A 12,165-nucleotide genomic window follows, 5' to 3' on the forward strand; every position below is an offset into this window, starting at 1 on the left:
TGCACTGAGACTTTATTTCTATTATATTTGTGGTGAGGTGGAAATTGAAACAGAATCAGAATCCGAATACAAGGCAGATTAAAATCTCTACTTACAGTAACGATTGATTTTAATCTCTGAATGTGACACAACACTTCATAGAATAGCTCAATTTACTCATTTTCTGGACAAAGTATTTTCCTACTTTTCAGAAAACACACTTAAAAATATTTCCCATTTGAGATTGCCACAAGTTTTTGAATGCCTTTGTGTTTCTGTTGCCAACCTGCTCCCGGCACCCACTGCACCCACACAACCCTCCCCCATGGCACATCTCTGTCCCCCCAGCCCTTTCCAATTCACAGCACTCCTGGGCAGCCCCTGAGATAAATTTGGAGCCTGAAGCCATTTCAGGAGTCCTGTGGCTCCTGAAAGTAGGAGTTTCCACTTTCCTACCTGTGCTTTTCTCCCTGCCCTTGGATGTTTATCTCCACCACATGCCTTGCATCAGCTTGGGGCAGTCCAGCAAGCTGGTTCATCGCAGAAGCACTGAAGGAGTGAGGTGGGAAGTGTCAAGGTGGGAAGGGGCCTCTGGAGGTCACCTGCCCAACCTCTGCTTTGGCAGGGACACCCAGACCAGAGTGTCAAGTCCCACATTCATGCAGATGCTGGAGATGTCTAAGAATGGAGTCTCCACAGCCTCTCTGCATCCTGTGCCTGTGCTTGATCACCCACACAGGAGAAAGATGTTTGCTGATGCTTGGTCAGAGCCTCCTGTGTTTCATTTTGTACCCACTGCCTCTTGTCCTGGCACTGGATGACGCTAGAAGAGCCTGACTCCAGCCTCTCGGCACCCTCTTTTCAAGTATTTATGGATATTGAGGAAATCTCCATCTTCTCCAGGCTGGTCATTCCCAGCTGCCAGCCCCTCCTCACAGGAGAGGTGCTTCAGCCCCTTCAGCATCTTGCTGCCATTCTGTTGGGCCCTCTCCAGTATGTGCAGGTTTCTTTTGTACTGGGGACCCACAGCTGGACCCAGCACTCCAGGTGCAGCCTCACCAACACTGAGTACAAGGGAAGGATCACCTCCCTTGACTTGCTCGCCATTCTTTCCCTAGTGCAGCCAAGAATATCATGAGCACATTGCTGACCCGTGTTCAGCTCAGTGTCCGCCATCTCATGTCATAGCCTGTCAGGAAAAAGCAGCAGAGAGGCCAGGTAGTGGCATGTTCTTAGTCATCACCTCTCCCACAGAAACTCGGATTGAAGGAGATGACCTAAACAGCAGCAGATGGTCCATGGGGAGCAGCAGCATTTCTGGCTTGCTGTAGGATAACAGGGGAGAGCAAAGCAGCCATTCCAGTCCCAGCACAGACACAGAGGGTTTGCTGAATTGTGCTGTGAAAATCAAGAGGTGGGAAGAGATCTGATTCAGGAAGCTGTTGTGTTCAGTATTTCCTAGGCAAAAGATGGGCCTAGGATAGGATTGGTGCTTCCACATCCAGCTTCATAGTCTAATTCTATCACCCAGAGTACTGAGGGAAATGCTGCTAAGGGTTTTTGCATTAGAGCTGCATAGCCTGCACCTTATCAAGGCCTTCTTAAAAGGGTCATAATGACTGACAGAACTTGAAGTGTCCATGTGTTGCAGTGTTTAGGCAAGGACAGCTTGCCAACGTAAATTAACTTCTGTAGTAAGAATGCATTCAATCTTTCAGTTCAGAGCTATCCTGTGCTGTTACAACACATAAATTGTCAGTCTGACCTGCAAGCTCCAGCTAAGAAGATTAATGGAATATCATGAAAATAGGCAACTGAGTCTTAAAACAGGCACTTTACTCTGAACTCCTTTAAAAAACCGGATGCTACGGTTTGTCCTCTGCACTGGTAGATAATGGATTATTTTCTCTGTGGGTGCACTTTTTATAGCTCTCATCACCGTAAGCATCAAAGTGCCAGAGAAGTATTGATGGATTTGTCCTCGCAGGCCCATAGGTTATAAGGTACTGCTCCTATCATCACTTATTTTACACATATGGCACTTTAGCTGAGACAAGTATGCTGGACTGCCAAGGTCAGAGAGAAACAAAATCCAGAATCCCTCTTTCCTAGTCTGTCAGAAAGGCATCTCTCCAGCCTGAGATGTAGAGTTCATTTTTCCAGATAATGTAACATTACTTCCAGGGCTGGTAAAAACACTGGTTGCTTAACCTCAACTCATTGTCCATGTCAACTCATAGGAAAAAGAGTTTAGGAGTCACCAGTCAGAAAAATCTCTCATGGCACTAGTTCTTGTTGCCCCTAATTGGGGCAATTGCTCAATTTTGTACCTTGGATATACACAACTGAGTCTATCTCAGGCTACTTGAGTTAAATTTTATTCTTTATCATTATCAGAGGACAACTGCAATAGCTTACAGAGACAGGTAATATTCATGACTTGTACTGCTGCCCAGAAATAGATTATAACATTAGAAATGTTACCAGACTGCACAAAGAAATTTCCTTGACTGCCCTTCTAATAAATTATCTAATTCAGTATGTATGGCTGTGTTTCACAGGACCAAATACTAGCCCAAAAGATGTAAGTTTGTATGTATCTTATTCCATGTCTACACAAATAAGTTTTCAAGTGAGCATCATTGTATATTTTCTACATAAAATTTTCTACAATAAAATTTAAAATTAAGCAACTTCTTTTCCTGACAGAAGGAACAAGCAGTCTGATTAAATTTGATCATTCATGTTTTTAAAAAAATATCTCTGATTTTAGTTTTACTAGTGAAGGAGGTAATATGTTAATACAGCACCAAAGAAAAAGAAAGGTGAGTATTAGCTGGAGGCTTATCATTAGTTTGAAGTTCTCAGATAGGTTAAATTCATAGCGTATATATTTTTTAAAAGCCTTAACATTATGATAAGAGAGATTCCCAGGCATGCAGTTGCTATTGTAGCACCTCACTGGCATTCACCCTTGGTAGTTTTTATAGCTTTTCCACTCTGTAAGATCTTTTTTTTTTTTTTTTTTTTTTTTTTTTTTTTTTTTTAGATTCAAACAAAATCTAGAAGTTATTAACAAAATAGAGGTAGAATTAGCAAGAGGTTTTTGTTTCTCTCTCTCTCTTTCTCTCTCTCTTTTTTTTTTTTTACCCTGGAAGAAACACTGCAGAGATGATGATTCAATCTTTTTACCAGAAATGTGTCCATGAACGTTTCTTGTAGTTCAGGCCATCACAAAGACATTACGTTTGTCATTCCAGAAAGAGTCTAAACAAAGGAAAGTGTTGATAACTAATTGAAAACACCCGCGAGATTCTGGAAGCACATGGCTGAAGCCAGCCTAGAAGCTGCCTCTGGTTGCACTAAACCTGATGCTCCCCACAGATTGCTGCCTGCTTATCCCTTTCTTAATTCCAGTGAGACACTCTCTGCTCTCACCTCAGGAACACAGCAAAAGCGGTAATTGTTCAGGGCTTTCTGCCCTGTCCACTGTGGAGGCAGTGAAGGTAAACAGCTGCCAAGAACCAGCTGGGTATTGCTATTGCATCACATTGGGCCACTTATTCTCCCGAGACCTGTTATTTTATTCTAATAAGCATCAGAAGATCTTATATAACTGCATAATTTTTCCCAGTATGGTTTTGCTCCCAGGGGAGCACTACCCACTTCACTTCTAAAGCACCTCCATCTCTTCTGGTGCCTGTGGGACTCTGTGTTCCTGCAGTGCTGCCGTGTCCTTGCTCCCTTCTGCAGAGCCATGAGTCAGGCAGGGGCGAAGGGCAAGGCTTGTGCCTCCTGGGCTATGGAGCAGTGAGCAGAACCACACAGTTATAGAGTCACAGAATATGCCTAGTTGGAAGGGAACCACAAGAATTATCAAGTCCAGTTCCTGGCTCCACGCGGGACCACCCCAAATCCAATCCATCTGTCTGAGAGCCCTGTCCATACGCACCCTGAGCTCCGGCATTAGGGCCGTGCCCACAGCCCTGTGCAGGCTGTTCCATGCCCACCGCCCTGTGGTGCAGACCCTTTCCCTCACCCCCAGCTGCCCTCCCCTGCCGCAGCTCCATGCCGTTCCCTCGGGCCCTGTCGCTGTCACACAGAGCAGAGCTCAGCACTGCCCTCCGCTCCCTGTGAGGAGCTGCAGCCGCCATCAGGCCTCCCCTCAGCTCCTCTGCTCTGGGCTGAGCACACCAGGGGCCTCTGCCACTTCTCATACCGCTTGTCCTCCAGACCCTTCACATCTCTGTGGCCTTCCTCTGGACCCTCTCTAATAGCTTTATATTGTGGGCCCAAACTTGCAGCCAGGTTTGCCGCATAGCACAGAGGGGACACTCCCTCCCCCTGCCCAGTGACTGTTCTGGACATGGGGCACCCCAGGGCATGGTTGGCCTTCCTGGATGACAGGGCACACTGCTGTTTCATTTTCAACCAGCTGTTGACAGAGATCCCCAGATCCCTTTCAGCAGGGCTGCTCTCCAATGAACTGATGCTGGGAAATAAAATGCATTGCCCCTTGCTATTGCTCATAAAGAAAAATCAGTAATGCCTTCCCATTCCTCAGTCCAGAGACTGCACCTGCTGTAGCTGGTTCTCAGATCTCCTGCTCCTCAAATCCTTTTCTGTATTAATTTATCTTTCTAATTTTTTATTTGGCTTCCTGGTTGTCTAACTGGCACCTTCATATTCCTGAGTAACTTTGGAAAGCTGCAGTTTGAAGCAGAGAGGCTGGGACAGCAGGGTAATTACGTGGGAGGGGAAGGAGGCTGATAAAGAGCTCCTAATTGTCACTCTTACATGCTATTATTTCAAGCAAGGAAAAGAAATACAGAATGGTTGTAGGCAGTCAGACAGGACAGTGAGAGATGTGACATAAAAGAATGGCAGAAAAGGCCACTGAGAGAAATGGAAGAGATGACAAATGGCAGCAGGAAGAGATGACAGTTCCAGATTGCAGGGCTTGTACCCTTTCCTCTCAACTATTCCATATCACTTCAGTGCAATTCCATTTAACAGAAAATCTAGAATTTTTTTTTCAAGAAAAAAGAAAAAAGGTATGATACAGGAAAAAAAAAAAAAAAAAAAAAAGAATATTTTACTAAACTCTTTTCCTTCATTTTTCTGTCTATTTTCCATTTCCATGATCACTTTCCTTCTTATCTCTTCCACTTTGTAAGGCACAAAATAAAGGTGGAATTCAGCCTTCCTAATTGGTAACTGGAAATCTTCTTTATGTCTCAGCACAATGATCTGTTTATTGGGAACTGCCCTTCTGTACTACCAGCCATCTCTTCACGTCACGCTGCCTGAATAATGCCTCTTGAGGATGACCAGAAAGAATAGCATCACAGCCAGGCTCTGGGGGGCTGTAAATAGCATTACGCCTGGCTGAAAGGCTGAGGCCATCATTAAGTTGCCTGCAGCTGGAGTGGTGTAGGTGGGTGAGTAAGAGCAACTGGGAGACGGGACAATGGTAACCTGGTACACAAGGGTCATTTTTCTTTGGTGGCGTCGTTCTGCTGGGCTATTGTGCTCACCCTAAATTGCATCTCTGTGTTCAACAGAGCTGAGCAAGCTCAGTGAAACAACCTCAGCAAAGCACATTTGAAAGAGAATGTTGAATGATTAGAGCAAAAAGAACAGTTTATTGTGTGTTGTGATTTAGACTGAGCTGTGGTAAACTTCTACTTTGCTCAGTAATTGTCTTTATCTATATTGAACTGGTTGTGAGTTAAGGGCATACTGCTAAATAAATGCAACGGGAACTGGCCTTTAGAAAGTAGTATCCCAGCTCCCTGTGCACTGGCAATGATGGCTTTCATTGGGCAAATTAAGAAGTTAATCCATCAGTTTAACCCAGGCTGTCCTTTGAGTGTTTTCCGTAGCAACATGATTCATTTTCTGGAATGGAATTTTTCTGTGCCAGGATGACAGAGCTCTTGAATTTGGAAAATCCCTTTCAATTTGTTATTACTGATTTGGTTACAGAAATACACAAATGGAAAAATCCTACATTAATTTCCCACACAGTTTACATATAAAATGGACAAAAAATATTTAGTTTGGGTTTGCTTACACAGCCACACTATTCTTTTCTCATTTCTAAACCATACAAATTGAGATTTTGATCCTGCTCCCATTGAAGTCAGAGAGGGAGTTGCCCTTAACTTCAGTAGATATATGACTCAGTTTAATTCCCTCTGTGGGACCTGTCAGTGTGCAGAGATTCCTCGGAGGTTAATTGCTTGCAAGAGAATCTTTCCCTGGGATGTAGAAGGAAGGTGCAGATTTCAAAACTGCTGTATTAGCTAAATACTGCAGCCTAGGAAAGACATTGTTGTTTAAAGCAGAGATATCTTACTTTAGTAATTCTGCATCTGTAATAATTAAATTCAATCACTATTTGAAACAATGTTAATTTAAAGGATGTGTTACTTCCTTTGCCATCTTGCCCAATATCTGTTGAAGTATGACAGATGTTTTTATTATGTTTCCCTGGAAGTATTTCTTTCGTTTTTTTTTCCCCACTCTTTTAAGACTACAATTAAAAAAAAAAAAAAAAAAAAAAAAAAAAAAAAGACTACTTTAAAATGGACTTTCAGAAAGTATTTATAAAAGAACCACAAAAGAAACAACAGAGCTGTGGGAGTGGAAGAGAAGATTTCTAAACTAATCAGGGAGAATCATTCTTGTTTAGACTTCTCAGATTTAGATGAATGACTTTCTTATTACTTAATATTACTTAATAGCTCACTGCTATTCTGAGAAAGCTAAAAGATACATCACAACTTATTAAAAATTTTTGGGGCTGTTTCATTATAAATCTCAATATTCTTTCTCCCATGTCACATTTTTTGTAATCCTTTCCCACCTGTATTACACTTAGAATAATCCTTCTCATTCCTTGTCACATGCACATTAAACCTCTTCCAAATTAGAGACTTTGAGCTTCTAAAACAAGCGTTTCATTTTTGTTGTGAGAACTGTGATCACCATTATCAAGCCATTATTAAAAATCTTATACATATACCAATCCAGATATTTTTTTCTTGGAGTACTTTCTTTTCATAAATAACTGTACTTGGTCAGCCTCTCAGCTCCATCCTTTTACTCATCTGGAGACCATCTATAAGCCTGTAGTTAACAGCATACATTGCTGATTTTTTTTCAGAGGAACCTGTAAAAGTGCAGTACATTTGTTCTTCTTGACATGTTTCAAGCATTCTTAGGGACAAATAATATTAATCTTCTCAAGAATGTAAAAAGCTGGAGTTGCCACTTCAAAAACACCTATTTTTATCCATTAGAAATTTTGGTGATATTTTGCTTTTCTACGATTGTAGAAAATTCTTCATACAGGGAGGAGTGATTTACTGAAATTCTGGTTTGTGACTTTCATGGAACACTGTACCTTGATTTTCTTTGAATATTGTAAGATACGGAAAAACATTGTTTAAAAGGTTAGAAGAATGATTTGCCTTCTTTCTCTTGGCAGCTGTGTTGATACATTTAGTTTTGCATCACGTTACTCAATTTAGTGTGACTGCACCTGAACATACATGCAGTCCTAGTTCCCAGCCTTTAAAAAATCACAATTCAGATTAAGAAAAGATTTTGGTAATTATTAGTCTGCAGTACAGAAAGTTAATCCTGTTCTCAGACATAGCACGCTCTTTTAGTGTCTGTTCTTCACATTGCACTTGTATGGAAGAACAGACTGTGACTCGGTGATTCTGCATCAGGGAGAGGTGAGTTTGAGCATATGACCATCAGAATGGCTGTTATGAGCAGATCTGGAAGATGGAAACTGTAACATTTACTTTTAGGAACCTGACAAATGTCTGACTGACCAATTACTGCTATTCCTGTAATTTCAATTCTCTATGTATTCCTGTCATAAAATTTAGTGACGTTTGGGGAATACAACATACAATTATATTTTACCTAATCATCCAAACTGAGTGTTTTAGCTTGGTTTTGTAAGGAAATTAAGTTATTGTGAGCAAATCTTTAGTCTGTCAATACCTTCTGCTGTCATTTCTGTCTCCTCAAGCAGTTATTAACAAGCTAGTGAGCTTTAGGTACATTTAATAGAGGGATTAAATCTCAAATTTATCACAGTTTTTTTAGTTTTGTGAACACTGTTGAGTGGATAAAGGAAGGATCTGAAGTAGTGGCTCAGTTCAGTTCCAACTCAATAGTTTTTTCTGCTTTTTTATTCATCTGATAGATGGATAAACTGAGGATTCCCCTTCTCTGAGGGGACTTGTGGATTGAAAAGGCCTCACCTGGATTACTTTGTCCGCATCTGGAGTACTGTGTCAGATCTGGGGCCCTGAGCTCAAGAAAAACATGGAGCTTTTGGAATGGGTCCAGAGGAGGCCACAACACTGATCAGAGGGCTGGGGCACCCCTCTTATGAAGGCAGGCTGAGGGAGCTGGGCTTTTTTAGGTTGGAGAAGAGAAGGCTCTGGGGATACTTCACAGTGGCCTTCCAGTACTTAAAAGGAGATTATATACAGGAGGGAGACTGACTTTTTACACAGTGTCATAGTGATAGCACAAGGGGGGACAGTTTTAAACTAAAAGAGAGGAGATTTGGATTACATGTCAGGGGAGCGTTTTCCACTGAGAGGGCAGTGAGGCACTGGCGCAGGCTGCCCAGAGAAGCTGTGGATACTGTATCCCTGCAGGCCTTCAAGGCCAGGCTGGACAGGGCCCTGGGCAGGGCCCTGATTTAATGCTTAATTTAGTGGTTGACAACCCTAACTGTGGCAGGGAGTTGGAACTAGATGATATTTTAGGTCCCTTCTAACCCAAACTGTTCTATGATTCTATGATTCTATGAAAAGGCTACTCAGAAGGAAGATATAGAAGTATAGGAACATGAATTCAGTGCAAATCAGGTTTGAATTGCTCTATTGGGAGTTTTTTAAGGAACAAGCACAAGCCTCTAGAGACAGTAGGGAAGACCATTTTGCAGTACTGTTGAAAGCAGTTTCACAGTTGACATCTGGTAGACACATCCATTGTCTCTTTGCCGTTTCAGCCCCAAGTTCCCTCTCAGGCTTCTTCCAAAGACTTAAAGCAGATACCTCTCATTTGTGCTGACCTGAGAACATCTCCTGGATAGTCTCAAGACAGCATAGATCACTAGAATCACAGAATCATAGGGTTTTGAAGGAGCCTCTGAAGATCATATAGTTTAACACTCTACTAAAGCAGGCAGGAAAGCATCCAGCTGTGTTTTGAATATCTCCAGAGGAGATTCTACAACCTCTCTGGGCAGCTTGTTTCAGTGCTGTCACAGTGAAGTTCTTCCTCATGTTTGTACGGAACTTTCTGTATTCCAGTTTGTGCTTGTAGCCTCATGTTCAGTCACTTGGTACTACTGAGAAGAACCTGGTCCCATCCATTTGATTTCCATACTTTAAATATTTATAAACACTTGTGAGATCCCCTCTCAATCTTATGAACAGTCCCAGGTCTCTCAGCCTTTCCTTGTAAGGGAGATGCTCCTTTGTGGTCCTCCGCTGGACTCTTTCTAGGAGATCTCTGTCTTTGAAGTGGGGAGCCCAGCACTGGACACAGTACTCCAGATGTGGCCTCACCAGAGCAGAGCAGAGAGGGAGAATCACTTCCTTTGGCCTGCTGGCCACAGTCTCTGTAATGCATCCAGGATAGCATTGGCCTTCTTGGTCACAGGGACACATTGCTGGCTCATGGCCAACCTTGTGTCCACCAGGACAATCAGGTCCTTCTCCACAGAGCTCCTCTCCAGTAGATCAGCTCCCAACCTGTAAAGATGCAAGCTGTTATTTCTCCTCAAGTGTAGGACTACACCAGCCACGGTGACTACAGACATTTCCAGTCTTACTCTCCATTTGCCTGTGCCCAGCGCTGTAAAGCACCCAATCCAACACTTCACCCACTTGTTTGAGTCATTCCTAGAGCTTCACTTCTCCAAGAGGTGTACACGAAGCCAGGCTAGGCAGGTACCAGGCTGTGCCCTCTGCTGACTGCCCAGAATCCTGTGGTCATTGCCAGAGTTATTTGCTGCCTCACTTGACCTACATCCCTTAAGCCCATTTGTTTGCCTTATCCCCTAAGTACACCTTTGCCTTGAAGAGAACGTCATTGCTGCTCTCCAGAGACGTAATTACAGTGTGCAGAATCACAGTCACAGTTCTGGAGGACGGGCTGATGGCCTTCATTACTTTGTCAGGGAGTCTGTCCTGCTGTGAACTGTGCTGCCCCTTTGTCATTGTGCCTTTGACCTGAGTCACATTCAAACTGTCTTAGTTATATTGACAAAACCAGTCCGCGTGTAGGAATGCTTAGACCATAAGCAATTTGAGAAGGAAGTACCGATGTTTATGTGCCTTTGCCAGGCATTATGACATGGGGCTGTAAGACAGTCTCACACTTTTTTTTTCTATAGTATATGAACACTGTTCAGAGTGAGGGTGAGTTCACACTGCTATGTCTGAAGAAAAGCAGTAAAAATGTGTCTGACAGCGGGGCAGCCTGGGAGCTGAGTGTGGCTCTGAACAAACTCCTCTTGGAGAAGAGGGGGCTCAGGGAAGACCTGATTGTGCTCTACACTGCCTGAAAGGAGATTGTGCTGAGGTGGGAGGTCAGCTCTTCTCCCACATAACAGCATTAGGACAAAACATAATGGTCTTAAGTTACACCAGGTTGGATATTAGGAAGAACTTCTCCAAAAGTGTGGTTGAACACTGGAATAGGCTGCCCAGAGAGGTGGTGGAGTCACCATCTCTCATTTAGGGCCACGAAGATGATCAGGGGACTGGAGCACCTCCCCTATGAGGACAGGCTGAGGGAGCTGGGCTTGTTCAGCCTGGAGAAAAGAAGGCTGCGGGGTGACCTCATTGCAGCATTTCAATACCTAAAGGGAGCCTACAGAGGGGAGGGGAATCAACTCTTTGAAAGGGTAGATAACTGCAGGACACGGGGAAATGGTTTTAAGCTGAGGGAGGGGAGATTTAGGTTGGACATCAGGGGGAAGTTCTTTACAGAGAGAGTGGTGAGGTGCTGGAACAGGCTGCCCAGAGAGGTTGTGGATGCCCCGTCCCTGGAAGTGTTCAAGGCCAGGTTGGATGGGGCCCTGGGCAGCCTGGTCTAGCATTAAATGAGGAGGTTGGTGGCCCCCTTGGCAGGGGGATTGGAGATTCATGATCCTTGAGGTCCCTTCCAATCCTGGCCATTCTGTGATTCTGTGATCTCTGGAGCTTTTCAAGCAATGTGGAGATATGGTACTTAGGGACATGGCTCAGTGGGCAATATTGGTGGTATATAATGGCTGAACTAGACGATCTTAGAGGTCTTTTTCAACCTTTGTGATTCAATGATTCGTAGCAGTCCTCATGCAGCACTTATGTCTTTGAGCACATACATTTAGGAGAACACACTGACACCTTCCCCAGTGATTGGCACTGTAAACACATTGGGGGCCCAGGCAATCTAAATATCAAATAATAATGTGCTTATCTGTTACGGATTGCAAGGTTAGGCTCACGCAGATAGCCACTGAGTACACTTCAGCAGGGCGTAAAAGGCCGCCAGGCATCCGGAGGCTTTATTTCAAACATGTGGGACGTACCAGGGCCACGTAAGGAAGCGAACCCTCGCGTGCTCGGTCAAACTCTCCGACAGCACCGCAGGAGGGGCCGGGGGAGCGGGGTGTCCTCGCTGCCGGGGGTGTCCCTGGGGCCGGGCCGCCCCGCCCCCCGTCCCCGCCCTCCTCCCGCCGCGGCGGCCGCTGCCATAGCGATGCGGGAGCGGGCAGCGGCGGGGCCGGGTGCGGGCAGCGGGGCCGCGCGGCTGCCCCCAGGTAAGGGTGCGGGGCTGGGCGCGGGGTGGGTGCGCGCTGCGCGCTGAGCGGTTCCTTTTCTTCCGATTCCTTCGTATTGCATTTGTTCTCCTCCCTCCCCCTACCGCCCGTCCGTTCAGGTGCAGAAAGCGGCTTTCTTCGGGAAGTTCTCTGCCGGGAGCGTTCTCGTGCTTAGTTTTATTCTTTTTTACTTTTTTGTTTTGTTTTGTTTTATATTATTGTTTTTCCTCGAGCCGTGCGGGCCGGGGCCCGGAGCTTTGTCCGCTCCTCGGTGCGGGAGCGAGCGGAGCCCCTCCGCGCACGGCGGGCTCACGCTGCGACCGTGTGAATGG

General features: G+C 44.6%; 1 protein-coding gene across 4 annotated transcripts in view; it reads left to right on the top strand.

Annotated features, from left to right (window-relative positions):
* Positions 1 to 12,165, top strand: part of SPATA13 (spermatogenesis associated 13) — a 147,990-nt gene that overhangs the window by 89,502 nt on the left and 46,323 nt on the right. The window contains exon 1 of one of the 4 annotated variants that reach the window (XM_090133812.1): positions 11,734 to 11,833. The exons of the other annotated variants lie outside the window; for them this stretch is intronic. The gene's annotated coding sequence lies outside the window, so the exon portion shown is untranslated. Of the gene's footprint in view, positions 1 to 11,733; positions 11,834 to 12,165 lie in introns of those variants that run through there. 4 annotated transcript variants of the gene reach the window in all.

The sequence above is a fragment of the Phasianus colchicus genome, chromosome 1 (genome assembly GCF_987193195.1).
Source record: "Phasianus colchicus chromosome 1, bPhaCol1.hap1.1, whole genome shotgun sequence".
NCBI classification, from domain to species: domain Eukaryota; kingdom Metazoa; phylum Chordata; class Aves; order Galliformes; family Phasianidae; genus Phasianus; species Phasianus colchicus.